At 40.8% G+C, this 23,941-nt stretch overlaps 1 protein-coding gene across 2 annotated transcripts in view; it reads right to left on the bottom strand.

The window, feature by feature from the left end:
* KIF26A (kinesin family member 26A) overlaps positions 1–23,941 on the bottom strand; it is a 134,665-nt gene that overhangs the window by 86,787 nt on the left and 23,937 nt on the right. The window lies entirely within an intron of this gene.

Here is a 23,941-nt window from a genome sequence, read left to right as displayed (position 1 = left end):
AAGTAGAAAAAGGAAAATCAGTCCAAGACAAGTACAGAAAAAAGGAAATACAGTCTACAACTCACTCTTCATCCTTAGTGGTACTTGTAGTGAAGGTATCTTGCTAACTCTTAGGCTTCAGCTGAGTATCCTGGCAGACTCGCAGCCCATAACTGATTAATCAGTGTTAAGGAGCTTCATTTGTATAATGCCCAGCATGAAAATTATTATCAGAGTTTAACAGTGGAACTCGTGGTGCACTTGATAACTACTCATTTACTTACCCTTCTAATTAACTCTCCTTTTGAAATGTGCCCATGTTTTTCACGCTCTGCAACAATGTTTATGGTGCAGACCCTACTAATATCGTAATGCACTTCAAAGGCATGCAATCATCTTAAACCCATGAAAATTAGACCGCAGAGCACTAAACAGATTAAAGCGTGACCTGGTAAATATTTTGTGGTCCTTGCCCTCAGTGTTGAATAATCAAGCAGCATCAGAATTAGTTTACCAGATACTGACTGCAGTTGGCTCCTCCGTTAGTTGGGAACTACATTTCTGAAAATTAAAAGGAGTACTTGTGGCACCTTAGAGACTAACCAATTTATTTGAGCATGAGCTTTCGTGAGCTACAGTTCACTTCATCGGATGCAACTGTAGCTCACGAAAGCTTATGCTCAAATAAATTGGTTAGTCTCTAAGGTGCCACAAGTACTCCTTTTCTTTTTGCGAATACAGACTAACACGGCTGTTACTCTGAAACCTGTCATTTCTGAAAATTGTGATCTAGGCGATGGCAATATTTCCTTACGCTACAACTGCTTTGATGAAAAATACATTTGGAGCCTACCGCAACCTTCAGAGGTAGGCATGCCAAGAAGCTGATTTGAAAGCAACACCTATTTTGTTTCCACTAAATAAGCTTCTCTCTTTCAAAGTCATTTCATGCCTGTCCAGACACTTTAAAACCCATCGCTGTGCTTCCAGTTCAGAGATACAGTAACCTATCTCCTAAAACACGCAACTGCCTTTCCTCCCCAACAGACTATTCTAAGGATTAGTGAAGAGAGTAAATCCAGCTCTGTTGTTAATCTGCTACCAAATACCTAATGCTGTGCAACAAAACTGACCAACTCCAAGCACTCATGTTGAGTTCTCCAGACAATTAAGGGTTTAATGAAAGATCACAGAGCAGCCCAAGGTTTATTTGTTTAATTAAAAAAAAAGTGAAAAAATGTTTAATTTGCTTGTTAATGATGAGGGCAGACAAAGCTAGTAACATAGTCCTATCGTGTGTGCGCTTAGAGTGTAACCAGATTAGTACCCTTTTTTTAAAAAAATGTGCTACTTTATGCTAAGCTGTGATTGCTCTCAAGGAAATGAGCAGCTTACTGGAAGACCAACATATCTGATTTTTAATTATAATATACATCAGTAAAAATTGTTTTTAAAAATCCTGGCATTGATATTTTTGCTTTGCTTATTATTCTCTTCCAAGGGAGCTATTTCCCTGCAGTTTGAATGTAAAAAGTCCAAAAACACTATTTAACAACTCAGGCAGAATCTTGGACTTGATTTCATCATCAGCTGCTGGAGTACTCTTGCAATGTTTTCTTAAACGTATCTCAAAAAATACAACACTGCTGTTGATAGAAGCTGTTAAGAGAGTATTTAGCATCACACCATTCATTAGCTAATATCATTAACTATTGTACTTCTTTTCATTATGCTCCTAAATTATTGCCCCTTAAATGAATATCTAAACACGGATATGTCTAAGCCTTGGGAATTATAAAGTATTCGTGCCGACAGCACTACACCATTAGAATGAAAAAGAAGCTCTGTTGCTATGCTTGGACAGTTATGTCCCCAGTACATTGTATGACTAAACTGATTTATGGACTCAAATAAAGGTGCTGGTTTTACTTTGGCTTTGCTCCTTTTATGAAGCTTGACCCTAGTAAAATGATCTTTGAAGTTACAGGAGTTGCTCACAGTCATGACAGAGGAAGCCCTTCCCCTCCCCAATCTACTGAGAGATGATAACACATAAATAAAGAAACCCCGATCAGGCAGGAAGGAGCAATTAATATTTTAGGAAAAAGAAAAGGAGGACTTGTGGCACCTTAGAGACTAACCAATTTATTTGAGCATAAGCTTTCGTGAGCTACAGCTCACTTCATCAGATGTAGCTCACGAAAGCTTATGCTCAAATAAACTGGTTAGTCTCTAAGGTGCCACAAGTACTCCTTTTCTTTTTGCGAATACAGACTAACATGGCTGTTACTCTGAAACCTAATATTTTAGGATCTTCTAACCCACCCCTAAGCAGAAATGAACCCTGACAAATAGAAAATGAAAAGTCTAGTTTTTCTCGGGACAATCCTGCACACACTACTGAGCACTGTAAATAAATACTGAACATACTCTCACTGTCTACTAAGAAAACTAAATGGCACTAAGCTCAGTAGCAAGTGTTTCCAGGATAGAACTCTCTGGGCCAAACCCCGTGAACAATGACACACCTGATTAGCTTTACTCACTTGAGTCGTCCCACAAGAAACACATACTTTCAAGGTATAGTGCTATTTAGTTCTCTTACGTCAGTGGGACTAATCATGTGACTAAAGTTAAGCCCAAGCATCAGTGTTTCCAAGCTCTGGCATTATGTGACTAATAGGGCAATGCTAAAATGCTATTAAATATTTAAAATAAGCAAATTACTACATGAAAATGTTTTCTGATCAAAAATGTGCTTCTGATGTAAAGAAATCAGTAAGCCTAATTCTGTTCCTCCTTACGCCTAGTTTCCAGCAGGGTAATTATTGACCTCAGTAGACTTACTCCTGATTTAAACCAGTGTAAGAGAGAACAGAATGAAGCCCATCACACATGGATATGTGAAGTGAGTAACACCCGTTCAATCAAATGTGCAAAGTTACAAAATCAAGGTGATACAAAAATGTTTTGAGAAAACAACTTCTTTAGGAAATTACACTACACCGCTCATGTAAGTGTATTGTAGTGTAGATTTAAATATCGTAATTCACTATAAAAACAGTCTCCCCTTTCCAGTGGTTGGATTTTATCGAGCAGTTGCAGGAGGCCGTTTAAACTACTCAAGCAGTTTCTCTAATCACTTCTTGAAGCTCAGCCCATCCTCCTCCAGCTTCTCACTGAGGTACCAGCTGTGCACAGTTGGATTACTTTTATTTTTCCACTCAGTGTGACAAGAACACCTGGCTCACGGATGGGTGTGAAGGGTAAAGGAAACACAAGTTACTGTTAAAAACATTAAACGTAACTTAAAAGTTAAGCCAGCCCAATGAAAGGGATTTCACTACCCTGTGACAATCCTGAGTCCTAGTGAATCTCCACTTCAATAGCCTCAGCTCTAATAAGACTTATGGGGAAGTTACACTCACATGTTTTACAGAGGGAAGAAATTAAAGTGACCAAATGTGCTCTGTGCACTGCAAGCAAGAGGGGGGAAGGGGAATGAGAATTCCAACCACAATTACTGCCTCACAGACAGAAGGAAAAGAGCCAGACAAGGAAGGTTATGTGGTATGATAAGGACCTCAACATTTAAGACGAAGCAGTGCTCTAACAACATTTTAATCTGTTACACTACAAAGGATGGAGCAGTTGTCTTTTACGCTGTAGACTGATATGTTGATCTCTCACTCAAAGCGCATTAACAAACCACACAGTACTTGTCACACCTATCATGCTACCTCTCTATAGCTACTTTGTGTACACCATTAGTAATTATCTGCAGAATGCTTGAATGAGTTGAATGGTACAGTGCAGGTTTACACTGATAGTTTCCCCTGTTTCTGAAAACCTAATTTCACTTTTAAGCTTGTTTGCTACTGTATGTGAAATCTGGAAGGGCATAATCAACCTGTAGTAAAGGCACAATCCAGCAAACACAGGTGGTCCTATTAGAGCCAATTGCACTGAGAGAGAGCCCAATCCAACGCTCCATAAAGTCCCAGGAAGTAAGCACTATTCACATGAATAAGATCCATGGCCTGGTCCTGCCAACCTTTAAGTGAGATGTCCCTGCTCACATGAGTAATCTCGCTCACTTCAGTGGGACTACTCACCTGAGTGAGGATTACTCACACAAGCAACAGCTGCAGGATTGAAGAGTAAGGAGGTAGATTTTAAATACCCTGATTCTGTTCCCAGTAAATCTATGGGTAAATCTCTCATCTACTTCAACATGAGCAGGACTGGACCCAAAGTTTGCCTTAAGGTTTTATCTTTGATGACAGTAATAAAAATAATTTCACAACAAGCACAAGTAATGAAAAGGTAGCTTAAAAAGAGAGAGAGAGAGAAAGAGAGGAGAGATCGGTAATTTTAATTCACACTTCTCCGATTTCTGTCTCAGCTATTGCATTTCTGCCTAATCAAATTTGACAAGGACCAATGAATTTGCAGACTATAAGGCTGCAATATATTCCATTTGCCACAAAAAAGAAAGCATGTGTTTTCTTCAGTTAATATTTTTTAAATAAAGGTTTCAAAGCATACCTCACAACTGTAAAATACAAGGGGCTGACTCAATTCCCATTGAAGCTGATAGGAATAGTCCTATCCACTGTAATGGTAATTGGATCAGGCCCTAAGTCCGGAATTTTCAGAAGAACCTAAACTTCCATCTAGGCATCAAAATAAGTGGCCAATTGTAAAAAAGGTCAGTACCCTATATGCCTTGATAGGAGCAGAGCTCTTTTGAAAATCTGACCCCACTTGTGGGTGCTGAGCCCTTGACAATCTGGCTCTGAATTCTTTTGAAATTTTGGCCCCATATGTGCATTTACTTACTTAAAGTCTGCAGATGGGTACTTTTGTCTAGGCAACCCCAAGAAGCAGTACTGGCTATTCTGCCACTGCAAAACAGAAAAAGTTTAATCTTTAAATCTTACCTTCAGCTATTTACTTCATATGCCCACGCTAACCAACAGGAGAGAAAGAAGAAAAGCATCTGGATTTTCACTTAAGAAGCTGCAATCGTTGAAGTAATACCCACCCATCTTGTAACCTTATCCTTTCAGTGAGCATTTATACCTGTAGTGTGAACAAATGATGAGAGAAACAGCCAGCAACCATCCTTACTAATTACCTACAGGTTTCTCCTTGTTCATACAATTCAAGTGAATCTTGAACAATATGCTGCATTAAACTAAATTCTTTGTTTTAAAAGCAAAATATTTGAAGAAAACTAAATATCATTATTACCTTAAAGATAGACCGAGGTGCAAGACATTTTTCAAAGATGCTTTCTGAGAAAGGAATGTGAATGTACTTTCTCAGTGCAAAAGGATCAATGTTAATGACTTTTTAACTTAATTGCCTTTCCAGCTTTCTGCTGTGTTGCTTACAAATTAGTTTTTACCTTACATGACATTGTGCAATATCCACTAATATCTTCTATATTGATAAACAGTTTGAAGGTTGAGGATTGTGTTCAATTATCTATTCACTGATAGAAAAAAAGAACACAGTGCTCAGCAAAACCAGAGGCCATTCAGTGTAATCAGAGAAAGAGCAGGATGAATGATTCATTTTGAAAAACCTCAACCACAAGTATCATGTAAGTGACATCATAGGGCAGGCACTAATTATCCTATGGAAGGGAGAATATGAGTTATGTTTGTTCAAGTAACCTATGCTGTAAACTCACAATCCTCCTGCCATATATCTTCGTAGTATATATGCAGTAAAGAAAAAAACTTGCAAAAACCCTCACAAGAAAAGTATTGACTAGATGTCACCATTTTTTTAAAAAAGCTAAATGTATCTAAAAATTGTAAATGTACTTGAAAATATCTCTCTGAATAGGGAGGCTTGTGCACCACATCTTCAGAGCTACTAAAATGTGCCTAAGTTTGAAAACAACTACATGCCTTTTTAAGGCCAAATCTTGCCTGCTCTCCCCACATGAGTACCACACTACCTTTAATGGGACTATTCATTTAAGGCAGGAGAATTTGGTCCTCCCTGTGCAGCTGTCAGTAGTAAAAGTCTGCAAATTTTATTTAAACATTCATTTCATATTCCGTGTGGGGGCCAAATCCTCAGCTGATGTACCTCAGCATAGCTCCGCTGACTTCAGCCAGCTGAAGGCCTGGCCCTCGATCTTGTGTTTTAACTGTAGCTAACCCAGAGAATTTTGAAAATTGATTTGAGCATATTTGAATACCTAATTTATAAATATATTGCATTCCTTTACACTGACATTCATTTGTATAAGCAAAGTGAAGCGCTATGTTAAATCTTCTTGAAAAGAGTTGTCATCTTACACTAAAAACGATTGCAATGTGTTTAGTTATTCTAAACACTCAACTGAGCTCTTTTTAATTCCATTTCCTGCCCACTTTAATGTACTTTAGTGGCCTGCAGTAAAGTTAAAGCCATAGGTGTGTGTCATAAAGATGAATTGTGCTATTGGAATGCATAATACAGTGGAAACAGGAAATGAGAGCAATCTGGTTTATTTACATCTCAGACGCCCATCAGCACCTCAACCTACTCCCCATTGGTTACAAGGTCCTTTCCTGTTATCTTGTTGCATAGGTCCCTGCAAGGATTTGACTTGTAACCTCTCACAATGAAAAGGTAGAGGCTGATGGCTCAGAGATCTGTGTTTGTGAACAGGCAGGCTATTGAAGCAAAAAGCCCTGCAGTGTATTTAGTTGAAAGAAAGCAAAATAAAGGTAATGGTTGTGATTTAAAGTAATTAAAAGACACAAACAAAATGTAGAACCCCAAAGAGATCCCCTATCACAATTAAATTTAAGTCAATACACAGGAACCAGACTACTTTGGAAACAGTAATTACTATCTTACAAAATATTACTTTTAATTTCCTTTCTTTACGATCTAATTAAACAGATATTTTACTTGCATTTGAGTCAATTTTAGTATTCTGTGTATTCTATAAACTACACATCCAAACAAGTATGCAATTTTATGCTTATTTTAATAGAGTACAACTTCATTTTAAAATGATGACTTTTAATTTGTACATTTATTGTTGGTTTTAAGTAAACCTTTAATTTTTTTCTCTCTCTCTATTCTGTGACTTACTGTAACTTCACAATGCAAATTCAGCACTGATTTTGTTCAGATGAAAATGTGCTCTTGCAACATCCATTCGCTACTTTTTCTCTATCATAGTAACATCTTTTACAATATAAACGTTTTGGAAAATAGTTATAAAGCCATCACTGCACTTATAGCTAATCCGCTGTGTTTCAAAAGCTCTCCTTTGAATCTTAATTTTAAAAAAAATGTTTAGACAAAAACCTTTAAGGGAAATTGTATATCTTAAATGAAGCTTGATCGGTTTTCTATTTTTAATTATTTTCCTCTTTGAGGCTGGGGAGTGAATTCTCACTGGTGTATTAGTGCTTTAACTTTGATCATCTATTGAACTGCATGGAAGAACAAAACTTTTCTTTTTGCTTAAAGCAAATGTAGTACTTGTGAAACATGCTAGACTGACATCTCTAAAGACTGTCCTCTATGAACCACAGAAGTCCAGAGTCTGATGCCCTTACACATGGCAAAGTAGTGCCTTAATCCATGAGTAGTCTCAATGATTTCAATAAAAGAAAAGGAGTACTTGTGGCACCTTAGAGACTAACCAATTTATTTGAGCATGAGCTTTCGTGAGCTACAGCTCACTTCATCGGATGCATGATTTCAATGGGACTGTTTGAGTAGTAAGGTACTACTGAATGCAAGTAAGGGATCTAGAATCTGTACAGTGTACACAATTCACACTGCTCTGTCAAAATGTGCTTCAGAGGAACCACCTTGTCAGGGAGAAAAGGATATTTTAGTCTCTACCCATTCAGTCCTTGGATTCTGCTGAAAGCGATGATTGTGATGGTCAGTTTTGAGAAGTTTTTCTTGTCATCTCTGACAAGAAACAGGATTGAGACCAACATCCCATTTCATACAGGCACTGGAGAGGTAGGAGATGAACAACAATTTGGGACAGATCTTCAGCTGGTATAAAGGATGCATATTTCAACAGAGCTATGTTCATTTATATCGGCTGGACATCTGGACTTTTCTATTTGTACAGCTCAAAGCTTCTGGATTCCTACCTCAGTGAAAATGTCAACTTGGAAAACCTGGACATGACTCTCTGGAAAAAATGCTTGGAGTACACAGGACAGCAGTATACAGACTCTTGTGTTGTTCCAGTCAAGCCATCTCAATCCAACTAAACGGATGCGTAACACCAAAAGTTAGGAAGTTGACATTTTTCCTAATTTTTTCATAAAACAATTCCTCATACATTTAATTTCACCTTAAAAGGCCAGCACATGGCATAACATCATACCCATTTAATGTATCTTTCACTTGCTCATTTTATGAATTACTTTTTTAGTGAATGAACACTTGAGGAATATAAGGGAATGGTTCAAGCTTTCAGAATAGCCAGGGCTTCCTATTGTGTATTCCTCCTAGAAGCTACAAATTGCCATATGCAGATGGCTAGTTAGCACAGCAGGAGGTCTATCTATCTCACACGATAATTAAAGTGTCACTGCTTCAGCAAAAACTGACTTGCTGGCTTGACTTGACTTTAAATTTACAGTGGTGGGGATCACATCCTCTCTGTGGGGTGAGACTTTTCCCCCTCCCTCCCACTTGGACTTTGTTCAGAAAACTAAGCAGGAGGGGAGGGGGCGAAAGAGGAGGAGATGGAATCCTAACTCCCCAAACCTACAGACAACCCATGTGTGGCTTCAAGACCATCTCTCCCAGTCCCTTGACTGGCACAGGGTTCCTGTGGCAGTGCTTTGAAGTTTCCAGTGTAGACATACCCTACCTCTCCACTCCTCCTTTGAGCCACTGCATAAGCATAGATTCCATGGCCTTTCCACCTGCCCGCCCCCTGAAGACAGCTCTGCACTTTTCAGAGGTGGTTCAGACACCCCTTTTGCAGCCACTCCACTTACCCCTTTCCATCACAGCCCCACAGCGGGTCTTAAGTGATGTGGAGAGGCATTACAGTCACACTGCCAGGGCCAAATCCTTCTCCAGATGCCTCTGGTGCCATACAGGTAGCTGACTCCCCCTCCCGTGTGGCAAAGGGAAAATATGCAAATAGATCATGCGGGATCATCCCCCAAAGAATCAAAGAACCTTTCTAAGAAAATCCCTTGGCCAGGAGATAATGATCTCAGTCACACAAATGGGAGCTGAAAAAGACTTATTAAACAACCCAGTTTCTCCCCTCTCAGAGCAGGACTGTTCTCTACAGTTTCATTAAGCAGGATACTGACCACACATAATGACAGGTTTCAGAGTAACAGCCGTGTTAGTCTGTATTCACAAAAAGAAAAGGAGTACTTGTGGCACCTTAGAGACTAACCAATTTATTTGAGCATAAGCTTTCGTGAGCTACAGCTCACTTCATCGGATGCATCTGATGAAGTGAGCTGTAGCTCACGAAAGCTTATGCTCAAATAAATTGGTTAGTCTCTAAGGTGCCACAAGTACTCCTTTTCTTTTGACCACACATACTTTCTCTGCACAGCACCATGCCAGGGGAAGACTACAGTCTTGCAGACTGACCTGCTATTTGTGCTCAGGTGCTATGGGTGGGAGGACAGAGGCGCCAACAGGATAGATTTTAAATGCCCTACTTCCCTTTGGAGGCTATTCACAACCCATGCAATTCAATGTCAGCAAGTTTTTCAGCGTGCATTTTTCTTGCCTTAAGTTTCTGCTTTTACTCCTAGTTGTACACCCTAAATAATTCCTCATCTCCTACATATTTACATAGTCTATTATCACAATCCCCCACACTCCTTAGCAGTTGCCTAGCCAAGATGTACACATGTAGACAAATGAATCCTTCCAGCCACGTATTCAAATCTGTTGCTCTTCTCTTCATTCTCTCCAGTTTGTCTGGAACTAGCTGGAACTGAACACAATATTCCAAGTTACAAATAACCAGGCACCAGAATTGATAAAACTGCGCCAAATTCAGTACCTTCAGCTAGAATAGCTAATTGTAGGGGGCTCATTAAAAAGCCAAGTCAGATGCTCTGTGAGAGAAAGTAAACCAGCAGTATTTGATTATAAATGGAAAGACATCCACAAGAGAGCTGATGAAGCACCAGTTATGGTGACAACAGGGTGGCATGACACCCATCTGCAGGCTTATCTCCCTACTGTGGATTTTATCACATCTTCATGAAAAGTTTACTAGGTAAACACATTGCTCAGCAGACCCAGAGACATTTCTTCCATGTTTTCAGGAGGAACAGATACCATGTAACAAAAGTAAGTTTTCCATCATACATATAGGATGGGTAGACAGAAGTATCAGAAGATCTCTCATTTAGGATGAAAACAAGGGATAATGAGATTGATTATCATTTTAGGATTGCCCCCCAAAAAATAAAAAAATCCCAGATTGTTATATTACTATTTACTTAGATTGTTAACTCTTCTTTTTTTTTCTGTGTTTGTACAGCTCCTAGCACAACGGAGTCCTGACCCATGACTAGGGATCCCAGGTGCTATGGTAATAAAATAATAAAGAATTATTATCATTGTTTATTTACATATCCGCACTTAACTGAACAGCACAGGATAATTTCTTACCTATTAAATAAAGTTGTTTCTAGTACTTCTATCCTATGCCAGGTCAGACAGGCTGTTTGCTTCTCCCTTCCAGCAGGTGAAGGCAGGGGAAAAAAGAAAACACTGTCCTTACATAAGAAGCTTATTGGCTGCTAATCTCCAGCTGAATAGTCTAGGCGCAATTATACTAACTACAATAACTATGGGCAATAAACCAAACTTCAGCTTTAACCCCTTCAAATTACTGACTGAGGTGTCTGGGCTGTCTGGACTATTTTGAGGAACCTACCTACCTAAGAGACAAAAAACTACCTTATTGGCTGTTCTCCTATGCCAGCCGAAGTAAATCAAAAATATATAGGTGGGATTATCATGGAGTGGTAACCTGCAATACCTTTGTGGATAACAGCTATCACTAATGCTGATTCAAAGTTTGTAGAGAAGCTCAAGTTCTTACCCTGCACAGTCTATGTGGAATGGAATCTAGTCCCACACAAAGCAGAGTGACTCCCCTTTGCAAAGTCTCCCTGATGCCACACATGAGCCAACAGTAGAGCATCCTTTAGAACTCCACCAGGATCTTTTCAGGACTGCCATACAGAGGGTGTAATCCTGAGAGGAACTGAGCACCCACAACTCCCACTGAGTTTAATGGGAGCAGTTGTGGGCACACAGCATCTTTGGGCGTTCTAGGGAGAAAAAACGAAGCGCCCTAGATAAGACTTGGTCTTCATGAAAAGTGAAATAAGGATCCCATACAACTCCTCTACACTTCTCCCAAAGGAAGAACCCATTCACAACACAGAGCCAGATCCTCTGCTGGAGTAAAGGAGCTATGCAGTTTACACCAGCTGAGGCTCTCGCCCATTGGCTTTAAAATAAGAACCTCTCTAAGGCTCAAAAGCTGATCCATCAAGTCTTGCAGAACCAGAAAGAGTTACCAGGCACAGGAGTTCTTCCAATGGAAGCAACATATCAGGGACCGTTTTAGGGATACTTAATCCTATCCCAGCATAGGGGGTGAACTAGTTGACCACTTGAGATCCCTTCCAGCCCTACATTTCTGTGATTTCTTTGTTAGCTGCTCTAAAATACCCCACACCATCTAGGGATAAACAACTCCAGAAAGGAACTGAGACAAAGTGTACACTACTGAGGGCTGCTACCCAATCTTTATGGGAACTAACATTTAACCCATTGTTGAGAGCCTTCCTGAAAAAGAAAAGACAGCCACAACCAAATGTGACAGTGACTGCTTAAACCAACAATAAAGTAAGCTAGAGAGGGAAAAGAATAAAGTAATATAGGCCACTTCAGGATGTGTATTGTTGAAATGGGTGTGCCTATTGTGACATGAAGAAAAGGAGTACTTGTGGCACCTTAGAGACTAACCAATTTATTTGAGCATGAGCTTTCATGAGCTACAGCTCACTTCATCGGATGCTGTAGCTCACGAAAGCTCCTGCTCAAATAAATTGGTTAGTCTCTAAGGTGCCACAAGTACTCCTTTTCTTTTTGCGAAGACAGACTAACACGGCTGTTACTCTGAAACCTGTTATTGTGACATGGACATTTGACTACAAAGAATCCCATGAAGACTTCCAACATTTCACATAGGCAACCAAACAACTGGTAACTACCTTCAATCCAAACTGACCCGGGTCATATTAAAACCAGAGAATGAGAATTACCATTCTCCTGAGCCATCTAGTCACCCTTACAGGATTTTTAAACAATTCTGTTATTGAATGTAGCTTCTATAGACGTTACACAAAATAAATACATAGGATGGGGCATGGAGACCTTATAGCCTGATACCATAGTGCAGAATTGTGTTACTCAAAGCCTGAATTTATCATATAGTTCAGGAGTTCCCAAACTTGGTTTGCGGCTTGTCCAGGGTAATCCCCTGGCGGGCCACAAGATGCTTTGTTTACCTGAGCGTCCACAGGTACGGCCGCTCACAGCTCTCAGTGGCCGTGGTTTGCCGTTCCCGGCCAATGGGAGCTGTGGAAAGTGGCGCTGCCCGCCAGTAGCTTCCCCTGAACAAGCCGCGAACCAAGTTTGGGAACCCCTGAATTACAGTGGAATGTTTTTATTGTCATTTGTTTTCTAGGCCCTTCTGGAAGAAAGAAACCTAACTCAACACATGTTAGGAAGAAATAGTCGGTATTAGTGAATGGAGGGTTTCTTTAAGAAGAGAAATTACAGCCTCAGAGTGAAATCCTGGTCCCACTGAAGACAAAGGCAAAACTCCTTCGACTACAAAGGAGACAAGCATCCCTAGCCTAACCCAAAATCAGCTATGAACATTTTTATTTCATTGAGCTGTCTATTTATTTCGGTGGAGGTTCATGCAACAAATGTATGCAGAGTTTTTGGATGATGAGTTGAATTAATATGGAAAATTCCTCCCACTTTAAAACTGAAATACTGTGGCACTAGATTTTATTGTCTCAATTTTTCAATAAAAAACTCAATGATCTATGTTTTATTGCTATTATAAAAAGGAAATATACATTGAAAAAAGAAAATCTGTGTATATATATGTCTTGCTAATATGGTTATGATAAAACTTGAAAGCCAGGGTGCGTCTACACAGGAGCTAGGAGGTGTGCTTCCCAGAGCAGATCGACTTACATATGCTTGCTCTCCTCAAGCTAGCGTGCTAAAAATAGCCATATGGCCACAGCAGCAAATGCAGCAGCTCAAGCTACCAGCAAGGGTTGCTACCCATCCAGGTTTTACCCCGAAAGTCAGTTTTTGGTGTCTGTGTCCAGCTGCCATTTAGGGTTGCTAGGTGCCCAGTTTTCGACTGGAAAGTCCAGTCAAAAAGGGAACCTGGCAACTCTAAATGGCACCCAAACTAAAAGTCCAGGTCCCACAGGGTGGAGGGAGGCGCCAGGTCATTAACTTGCGACAGCCCCTGCTCAGGCGGGGCCACCTCCTACCTGCAGGCAGGCTCCTTGAGACTATCCAGCAAGCGACGGGAGGGGAGAAGGAGAGGAGCGAGTAACAGGGGCCCGGGGTGGAAAAGGCGGAGGAGGAGCATCACCGTGGGGGCCTGGTTATCAGTAATTAGAAAGGTGGCAACCCTACTACCTGCCCAAGTACAATCCTACCCAACTCCTGGGTATATACAGACAGTCCCTGACTTATGCAAGCGTTCCATTTCAGAACACCTTGCGTAAGTTGAAATTTGTGTAAGTCAGAAACGTATCTCCAGCCATTACGCCAAAAAAAAAAAACCTCCTATTTCTGTCTTACAGAAGTTTTTCCGTACGCTCAGATTTGCATAAGTCAGGTTTGCGTAACCTGGGGAGCATCTGTACTCAGGCAGCCAGCTCAAGCCACCACCCATGCCACTGCATTCACACTTCTATTTTTAGCATGCTAGCTCAAGCGGAGCTAGTGAGTGTATGTCTACCCACGATGGGAATTACGCCATTCAGCTGCTATGTAGACATCGCTAAGACAGCTCCAGTTGTGACTATGGTGTAGCTGTTCCATGGATCCACAGAGTTTAAGGCCAAAAGGAACCATTATGATCATCTAGTCTGGCCAAAGAACTTCATCCAGAAGAACCAGTGACCCCAATGATCCTACTTAATAAAAAGGACACTTCACTATCTCTTAAAATTGCACTTGTATTCACACCTGCATACCCTCAAAAAACAAAGTGCATTTAAAGGAGTGGTGTTTTTACAGCAAATGTGAACACTGTACAATAAAAACATGTCTGGGTAGATCCGCGACTGGTGTAAATTGTCATAGCTCCACTGGAGTCAATGGTCCCATGCCAATTTACATGAGCTGTGGCTCTGACCCCAAAACTTTACTACCTAAGACACAAATATTGTCATCTTGAGAAATCTGAACGACTTCCTGAATTCCCAGCTCCCAACATAGCCCCCTCAGGACACTGACTGTATAATGGTAATATTTGATTTATCCTTGTAGTTCTGTTCTCAGAGAAACTCATTATGCAGCACTATGCTCAAAAATGTGCATTTTATTGCACAAGACTGAGGCCATGATTCACGGGGAAAACTTGCATGGAAGCTATGGACTGGGACGTTGTAACTCCAGCTCTGATCAGCAAAGAAGCACGGGTATATAAATTAACCTGGGTATTTCATAAAAGCTCCTGCATGTACAGGTTAGGCAAGAGTGGCGAAAGCCCATATTCTGAAGAGCCATTCAGCACAAACAAAGGCAAGTCAAACAAATTAAAAAAGGGAATGACAAAGCAGCACAGCCAGCCCACTCAGCCACCTAACTACATGACAGCCCAAAGGCATCTCCAGAGCCATCAGAACAACTGTCTGTGGAACCTGCCAATGAGCCAGATGCTGCCGCTGGAATAATGCTTGTGTTAACATAAATTCAGAGATGTGAGATGCTTAACAGAGAGAGAGAGCAATCAATCTTCACGATTATCATGTGGCTGCCAAGCTTTACTACTATGCCACAGAGACATGAAAACAAACTTCGTCAGAAACATTTTGATTCTCTTTGACAGCCAACTTCTTTTTTTCTCCCTTCTATTTAAAAACAAGCGGTGATCTGGGTGTAACTATAAATGACCTGATGCTTTTCCTGCGTTAACAACAGAACCAGGAAAGAATATCATTCGCTAAAGAGCTCCCTGCCAAAAAGCCAATGAACTTATCATACAGTTTAGGAAATTCCTATCTTGCACACCAATTAGTGACCCAACAATGATTAATTTTATGATCCCATCTTGACTTACAAAGAGAACTTCCTTTGGGGCTCAACTTTCCATTACCCAACATGTGGAAAACTGTACATGATGGATGCACTATGCAGACCAAAGGAAAGTAAGTAATTTTTTTAACCTTGATTCCACCACGCTACTCATGTTTTTGTCTTCCCACAGGAGATGCACTTTGAACAGTTACTTCCTTTCCTTGCCTTCACCTCCTACCCCTGCCATACACAAAGTGGCTCTTGATCAAAACAGAAACAACAACAGGAACTAGCAGCTACTCGTTACAACTGGATCAAAACATCTTTATGCACTAACACCTCAGCCAATTCACTGTCCTTGAAAACCCTGCTTTAATGCTCTTCTGCTCTCCCACACCAGAAACCATTAATGAAAGTGACTCCTTTTCACCCTGAAGCATCGCATATTAAAAGTCACTGCTTTTTAATCACAACCCAATCAGTCGCAGGCACTCACATTTCAGAGCTCCAGAAAGCAGCTGAGCAGTATATTTGGGCACCTGTATGGTGAGAAAATGTACTGATAGAAAAGACAGGCTGGATGTTTATCCATTATTTATTTTATTTTATTTAACTAACAAAGGCCCCACTATACAAAATCCAAATCTGTGCTGTATACTAACTGCTGTTGGAATGGCTTCGCTGAAAGCACCAAAACACCATTACTGGGTACTGGGCTTATAAAGAGTTAAATACAATTGAGCACATACAGACAGATTGATATGCAGTTTTCCACTGACTTACAAAAACCTTAAAAATTAATGTAGTTACTGTAAGTGCAGGGAACAGAGGCAAACAGGCATTTCTACAACACATGGTGTGTTTGGTAGAAAAGCAAGGCACCATGCCCTTGGCACAGTCATGAGATCCTGAGGTATGGGCACCCCACTCCTTGCCATGTCACTATTCTGGGCAGTGGCCACAGAGCCACTTGAAGACCTCCCAGCCAGGTCACCTGCCTTTAGAGGCAGAGTCCATGAATCTGTCTCTCCAATGCCGTGTGTGGCAGTGGGGTCTCCAGGGAGTGGCCACAGAGGCTTATTTTGTGCCAGACCTTGCCAGGGCTGAGCCCCAGCACCTCTGGGCTTAGCAGTTCATAGCCCCGGCACCTCTGGGCTTGCTACATCAGTTACAAATGTTAAAAAATGGCTTGAGCCCTGGCACCTAATTTCTTGAGCCCTGGCACCGCTACCTTCCAAATTAAGCATTGGAGGCGGGGTCTCCAGCAAAAAGTGAAAACCGAAGAGACAACATGGAAGCTGTGGGTGCCCCCACTCAGTGCAGTTTAAGCTGCAGCTGGCTGACAGCTCTGACATGGAGGTCTCATACTGTCAGCACCTTCATTATCCCAAAGAGCTCCCCACCCCACCCAACGGTAATGTTTTTGAGCTCTGTGACTGAGCCCCTCTCAAATCCCAGACCCCTCTCCAGACACACATTCCCCGCAGAGCCTCCTTTCTCCCAGGCAACAGTTGCCTCCATGTCCCTACAAGGGGAGAGACCAGGGCCAGGATCACCAGAGGCCCAATGGAGGGGCATGAGCTTCTGTTTCCTCCACGGCTCCACCAGCAATTTGGCTCTGCTCCCCTACCACAGGGGAGCCGCACACTGTCTGTGCTGGGGCTTATACTAACCTGGCAGTAGTAGCAAATATTTATACTATGGTACTGTCCATAGGCCCAACTGGGAGTGGAGCTTCATTGTGCTGGGAACTATACAAACCTGGAAAAGAGAAAATATCTGTCCCAGGGGATTTACAATCTAAAACATTTTGATTTCACCCCAATGTACCATATAGAGCTACGGCAACTCTGAAGTCCACAGTGCTGTACGCATGACGACAAAAAAAATACTTCCCAGAGAGAAAGCTTATTCAGAAACTGTCTGAATGAAATAGTAAGATTCAGTCTGAAAAATATTGAGTACAATTAAACAACCTGTACAAGACACAACTGACAGAAACACTTACTAACCAAAACCATTAAACATGTTAACGTGCATACTGCAATTAAAACTTTGCAAAGCACTACAATGTACACCTGGTTATCGCTCTGACATCTGCTTCAGTTTTATATGTGTTTATAAGTTGGACCAAAGAGAAAGATAACTGATTTTATGGACTGATCATGACAAAAATGACAACATGTTATAGTTTACTGTTCACCAAAAGTGGTATAAAAACTCAAATAAAGCATGTGTACTGTTCAAAATACTTACAGTTACCGCATTTTATAATGAACCATATATAACCAAATGGCTTTCATCCTCTATTGAAGAAGAATAATTTTATTTTAAACTAAGGATCATGTCATAAAATGAGAGTGAATTCAGAGTTTGAACAATCACAGTTGTGCTGAGCATATTTTTAGGCATATGGCAATTTTATAATGGTCATTGGGGATGAAGAGCTAAAATTCTATTGCAGACTCTGAATTTAAGACTTTTCACATAAAGCTGTACCTCTCAGGAAACGAAGAATTTGTTAACTGTGTGACTGCCATGACCTCAGAATATATTAGCTGTTACATTTGGAAGTCTTGTTCAGTGTAAAAGAAATCAATTTTTTTGCTGTAGATCCAAAAAGTCACAACTAAGCCTCTTTTCTTTTGTTTTAAAAATATTCATTACAGAAAGCAGAATACCATCTTATATAGACTAAGCATACACCCCCAACACTCTGCAGCCACAATATGCAATATAATGTTCCCAAATAACTGCCCTGATTACTATTGTGAGTCTAGCATTTAAAAAGTTCCTTCCTGTTTAAAAAGTAGAAAGCCAAGTATATTTTCCCACCACTTGCCATTGTGTAAGACTCCTTTCAATTTGCAGCAGAACTAACTGAAGATGGATTACCTTCCAAAGTGAAATTTTTAATTAAGCATTTTTCTCTCATTACAGATTTCCTAAACACATCTCTTATCTTGATGACAAATCTCAGAGTGCAGTAGGTGCACCTACAGACATCATGCTCTTGAAAATATTAAAGATAAATAATCAGGATTTCCATCATAACATAACATGAAACGAACAAGATATACAAAAGGTGCTACACACAAATAGGGCCTATCTGAGGGCTTTTTGAAGGGTGGCTGTTGATGGACAGCTTCCCTCTCCTCCATATGACTGGAAACAGCATAACTATTAGCAGGTCGGAGGAGAAGAAGCTGATATGCTACACTAACGCAAAATTATATCTTCCCTTTGCACTCAACCCCATGCAATCATGTGCTTGGCATACGGACACATGCTCATCCCTCATATGCCTGCTCTCTCTAGACATATCCCAGCATGAGCACTCCCCCACACTCCAAAAAAACCCATACAACCTCTTTCCCTAGGCTGCCTCCCATTCATGTTACACCCAATTCCCCATGTTAACTCCATCCCAGACAACCTCACACCCATCACTCTTCCTGCCCCTTGTGGGATAACCTTCCCCAGGCAGACCCCCTTCCCACAACACAATGAAGGAAAGAAATGGGTGTAACCCCATCCTCACAAGAGAAAATGAGAAGTGGGGCTTATCAGAGCCTGACCTTTCACACATACACACACAAACACAGAAGGGAGACAACAGGGAGTACAGTCTTCTACACCAGATCTTCTTTCAAAAGCCACTCCCAGCCCAGCCCTCTCTTCAGTGACTGATTGATAATACTGGGCACACACAGATGGAAAAATATCAATTGGATCAAGATAGTACACAGGTCTAACAACTGTTCTACTGATGCATCACTAGCCCATCATGCACATGGAATCTCCCTCATTCCTGGGCGGTCTACCCTGCACAAATGACACTTCTCCACCCTCCTCAGAATTGCTACTATTTCTCTCTGAAAAGCATATAAGAGCATTCTTCATTCCTCTAACTGACAGAGCCTGGAGACAAGCTAATGTTGCAAAAAGAAAACCAAGCGCAACTCTTGCCACACACTCGTTTCCCAGTCAAAATTGCTACAAACAAAATTCTTAAGTGAGTGATGCTTTCAGCACAGGGCAAACAGATCCAAAGTTTGCATATAGCAAGAGCAAGTTAATAATTTCCTTTATATTCTTTTTTTAATGTACTGATTTAAGTGATCTATTTTGATGGATTATCTCTTTACAAATCCTGGACCCAGGAAAGAAAATCACAGAGACTTCTCTCCATCGGTCTCACTCCCAAAGAAAAGGTACAGTCCTTAGGGAGATAGTTTAAAGTGCCATTTAGAGATGCGAGTAAAATAAAACAAGATAAATAATAAGCATTATATAGAGCGTTATATCTTCGAATACTTTTAACACATGATCTTCACAACATCTCTGTACAGTAGTTTATCATTCCCATTTTACCATCAAGGATACTGAAGCACAGAGAGATAAATGCCCCAGCTTTTAAGAGCACACATCCAAGTTGAGCACACAAAAAGCCAATGAGCACATGTATGTAGGGGCTATATGTGAGCTAAGGTATATGCACATGCAATTCACTGACTTGCATGTGCACACTGAGTAGTGTGCACATGCAAAAGTAAGTGGATGCTTTTAAAAATGTCAGTCTATTTTACCTGCCCAAGGCCCCCCAAGAAATCTGTGGCAGAGCTGGTACTAATACACTGGAGTTTTAACTCTCACGCCCCACTCATTCCTCTCAACCATGCTGCTGATTGAGCTGGTCAAAACAATTCAAATTTCAAAAATGTTTGACGAATAACAGGGACAAATTTGTTGCAAAAATTCATCCTATTTTCCCACCTGTCAGTTCCCCACCTATTGGCCAAGACCTAAAGCCCACTATTCAGTCAAAAATCTCATTGACTGCAGTAAGAGCTGAGTAAGAACTTCAGGTTTGACCCTTTCGAAACACCCCACAGTCCTTTAAAAATCATTAGGTTCTTCCTCTCTTTAAAAGTTATTACTAAATTCCATTCTTTCAGCAAGTGAAAGTGAGCCGGAGACAGTTCTATTTTCCCTTTCCCAGAGAATCTTGGGAGGGACTCAATGAGATTCTGACTGAGGATGGGCCTGAATCTAGAGTGCCCCAACAACATTTTCCAATGTGCTATCCCTTTCACAGGATCTGGTGAGCTGGCTGAATCCTGATAGCATGCTACAGGAGCCTAGACAATCCAAACAGCAATGAGCTGCCCGCTGAAGTCACTGTGAGTCTGTCCATTGACTTCAATGGGCTTTAGGTCAGGCCCCTGCACCTTTTCAGTTGACATTAACATTTGCTGCCAACTTCCTAAATCCTACACCCACAGAGACAGGTAACTTGCAATAAATTGTTTCAGCTCCTTTAGCTTGTATTTTATTCCACATGCACTAACAGGCCTGATTAGCTACATGTAGCAGGGGCAACATTATGCTTCATAAGCTATTTTTCTATTTCTGTAGAGATCATGCAAGTTTTTATTTGTAACTATGTTTACACATTACCTCACTAAGTAAACCTAAGTGGCATTATTGTTATCCTTTCTAAGGCTCCCTTAGAATAGGAACATATAAGACAGGATTTCCTCTAGCTCTGCATATCTAGTTACTCTACAGTCATTAATGACAAAGCACTGGACTGAACAAAGACTTACCATCAAATGAGTGCTCAAAAACAACCCATAACAAAAATATGTCTGTCTGGGACTCCATATCTCTATTCCCTGTCTTTAAACAAAAGTGCTGAAGAGACATAAATTTGCTTTCAAGAGTATTTTTATAGAAGCAAGGAAAACCGAAGAGCTATACATTTTCTTGTAGAATGTGTTTTTAGACTGTGACAGATTTACATTTAAATTAACTGAGTCTTTTACACAGCATTTTATACACTGATTCTCCTCTCATTTACACTGGTGTAAATCAGGAGTAACTCCACTGCAGTCAAACAGAATTATATAAATGTAAAAAGTGACAGAAGAATCAAGCCCTATATGAGGAGCTCTTGACAGTCCAAATCAATGTTATAGGGTCTTCCAACAGAGGGTGATAGCTACAACATTTTGGTATGGATAGCATTCACTTATCCCTGTGATTTTAAACCCACCTAACTTGTCTGCGATTGAGTACATTTGAAGTTTATCAAACCAAGTTCTTAAAAGGTAGGAAAAATATAAATGATACTGTCCCAAGATCTGTAAGTAGGAGTGGACTTCAAGAACCTGGATTCCTCGGGTTCTCCATCGCCCATTAAATTTCGGACATGAGCATTGACTCTTCCCCCTCAAGGATCTACCTCATAGTGAAGATGGAGCATATGGTGACAAAGTCTCTCTTCTCCTGTCACACATCTGAGGACCATACTTTATACTCTGCCCAGCCCTGCAGTACTAACCAGATAGCCAGAAAAGTAGGATGCCCAGTTTCATTCTCCCTTTATATCTATGTCATTGTGTTGAATCACCCACTAGAGGACATTAAGCTTTAGGGGTATATTTTCAGTAGCATGAGCTACCCTTCATGAATAGCTCCCTGAAAATTATCAGGAATTTAGGGCTAAATTATGTCCTCCTGAGGTAAAAAACATGGAAGCACAAAATGGAGACAGAAAACGTCATAGGTGGTAGGCTTCATTCTGTCAGGGAGTGGCATTGCTAATGCATGGAATGAATATCCCAAGAGCAACAGGAAAATTTTGTGATATAGGGTATTCACCTTCATGCTACTTCCTGAGGTGCTTCCTTTGGTCGCCTGCCTGTTCACCTGGCAAGTACTTCCTTCTCACCCTCAGGGGCTGAAAGTGCCAGGCAGGACACAAGATAATACTGAACAGAAGCATGAAGGAGATGCAATGACTTCTTCAAAGCTGGCAAGAGAAGAGAACGATGCTGCTTAAGGTCAGTCCTTTCCCTCCAAAATCATATAGGCAATTTCTGCATATCCTCTGCTGTTTCTATACCCTATATACATAAAAGCAAGGGGGTTGATCTGGCCAAAGAGCGTAACTGACAGAGAATCACATTGAAAATGTATACAATACTCCACCTGAAACACTGATGATCTCCTTAATGCTAACAACTTCTGCTTGCCTGAGATCATTCTCTAGACCTGGCTGCAAACACAGCAACTCCTGACCCTTTAGGCAATCCTCATGACCTTCTAAAGACTTTCATCATGCTTTGACTATGTTGACGCTGATTCTGATCACACACTGATTTCACTCCTCTGTAACTCCATTGCCTTCAGATGAGCTACTGCACTCTTGGCTTAAACCAGTCCAAGATCAGACTCCGCCTCTTTTCCTTGTTCCAGCATAGGCTTAAAGGGTCTTGTTAACCAGGATGAAAAAAGCTGACTGTCCAGTTAGCCGGTTTGCTTTTTTTTTTTCTGCACAGTCATAGTCATTTTTCAGCTCACTTCACTTCGATGTGGATCAGCGGCTTCTGTACCATTACACTTAATGAGATAATGATCTATTCCACACCTCTCACTACTCAGAATCAAAGAAAGCAGGAGTACAGCCTTTATAAGTAGAGGAGATGCGCTGGGCTAGTTTCCCACACTGGCAAATAGGAGTACCACTGCAGTAGTGAAGAAGAAAGTAAGTCAGATGAAATTTGGACCAACAAAAGAATTAAAATGGAAATCACAGTATAACAGAAAAACACTGAAAATGATAGACATCTGAAAGCCCACACTCTGCAAACAACTCTTTGATATTTTGATTTGTATTCATTTTTAAGGACCAAATACTAATCTCGGCTCTACATTAAGGGTCTCTTCTACATATTCTGCATTTATTGCCAAGGCAGAATCTCCACTGATATCAAGCCTTTTTGTAGTAATATGTTGCTCACTAAAGACTTTTCAAATCAGAAAAGCCATGTCTTCCCACAGAGATATCAGATATTTTCATTCAGCCACTGAACCAAAAATATCACTTATTCACTCAGTCTAGTTGACAGACAAAGAGAATTTTTATAACATTCACAGTTACAGATTCTATGGTTAAGAGAGACATTCCACTTTCATTAGGAACCCATATTCATTCATTCCAGCTTCTTTTAAAATGTCTCACGGGGGCTGAAACTTCACATGCCTAGTATCAGTCCAAAGGTTAACTTTTTTCAGAAGGTTTGTACTTTACATTTCTGGGTTGTACACCTGTTGGATCAGCTGTTTCACAGCTATACATCTAATAGACCCTCCATTTTTTATTCTTTGCATATAACTAATCATACTTACCATGCTCCTCATCCAGTGAAAAAAATAATATGAAAATAATTCTGGATTAGCCAAAATGAGGCATATAGATCACACAAACCCCCCACATAAGGAGAGACCAATATGGAATATAGGCACAGATTCAGTTCTATGGGTCTGATTTCCCCATCAGTTACGGTAACATTTTGGGGCTCAACCCAGTCCAGTAAGAGGTTGTGTCACCACCTGCCCTATAGGTGCCTCAAATGCTCTCCTGCTAGGGCTCCCAGCCCGGACACCAACAGCCAGCAAACAAGCCTGCAGTTTCCTGAGGGTCTGTGTGCTGTGCCACCCAGGATCAGCACTCTGACCCCAGCAGCCTGCCTACCACACAACAGCCCCTGGTCTCCACCAGCCTTGGTTACTACTTGAAGAGTGACCCCAACATGATCCCAGGCCCAAATTT

This window comes from Caretta caretta, chromosome 6 (assembly GCF_965140235.1).
Source record: "Caretta caretta isolate rCarCar2 chromosome 6, rCarCar1.hap1, whole genome shotgun sequence".
Classification (NCBI taxonomy): Eukaryota; Metazoa; Chordata; order Testudines; family Cheloniidae; genus Caretta; species Caretta caretta.
Note: the sequence above shows the minus strand (reverse complement) of the source record. Positions and strands in the feature narration are given on the sequence as shown.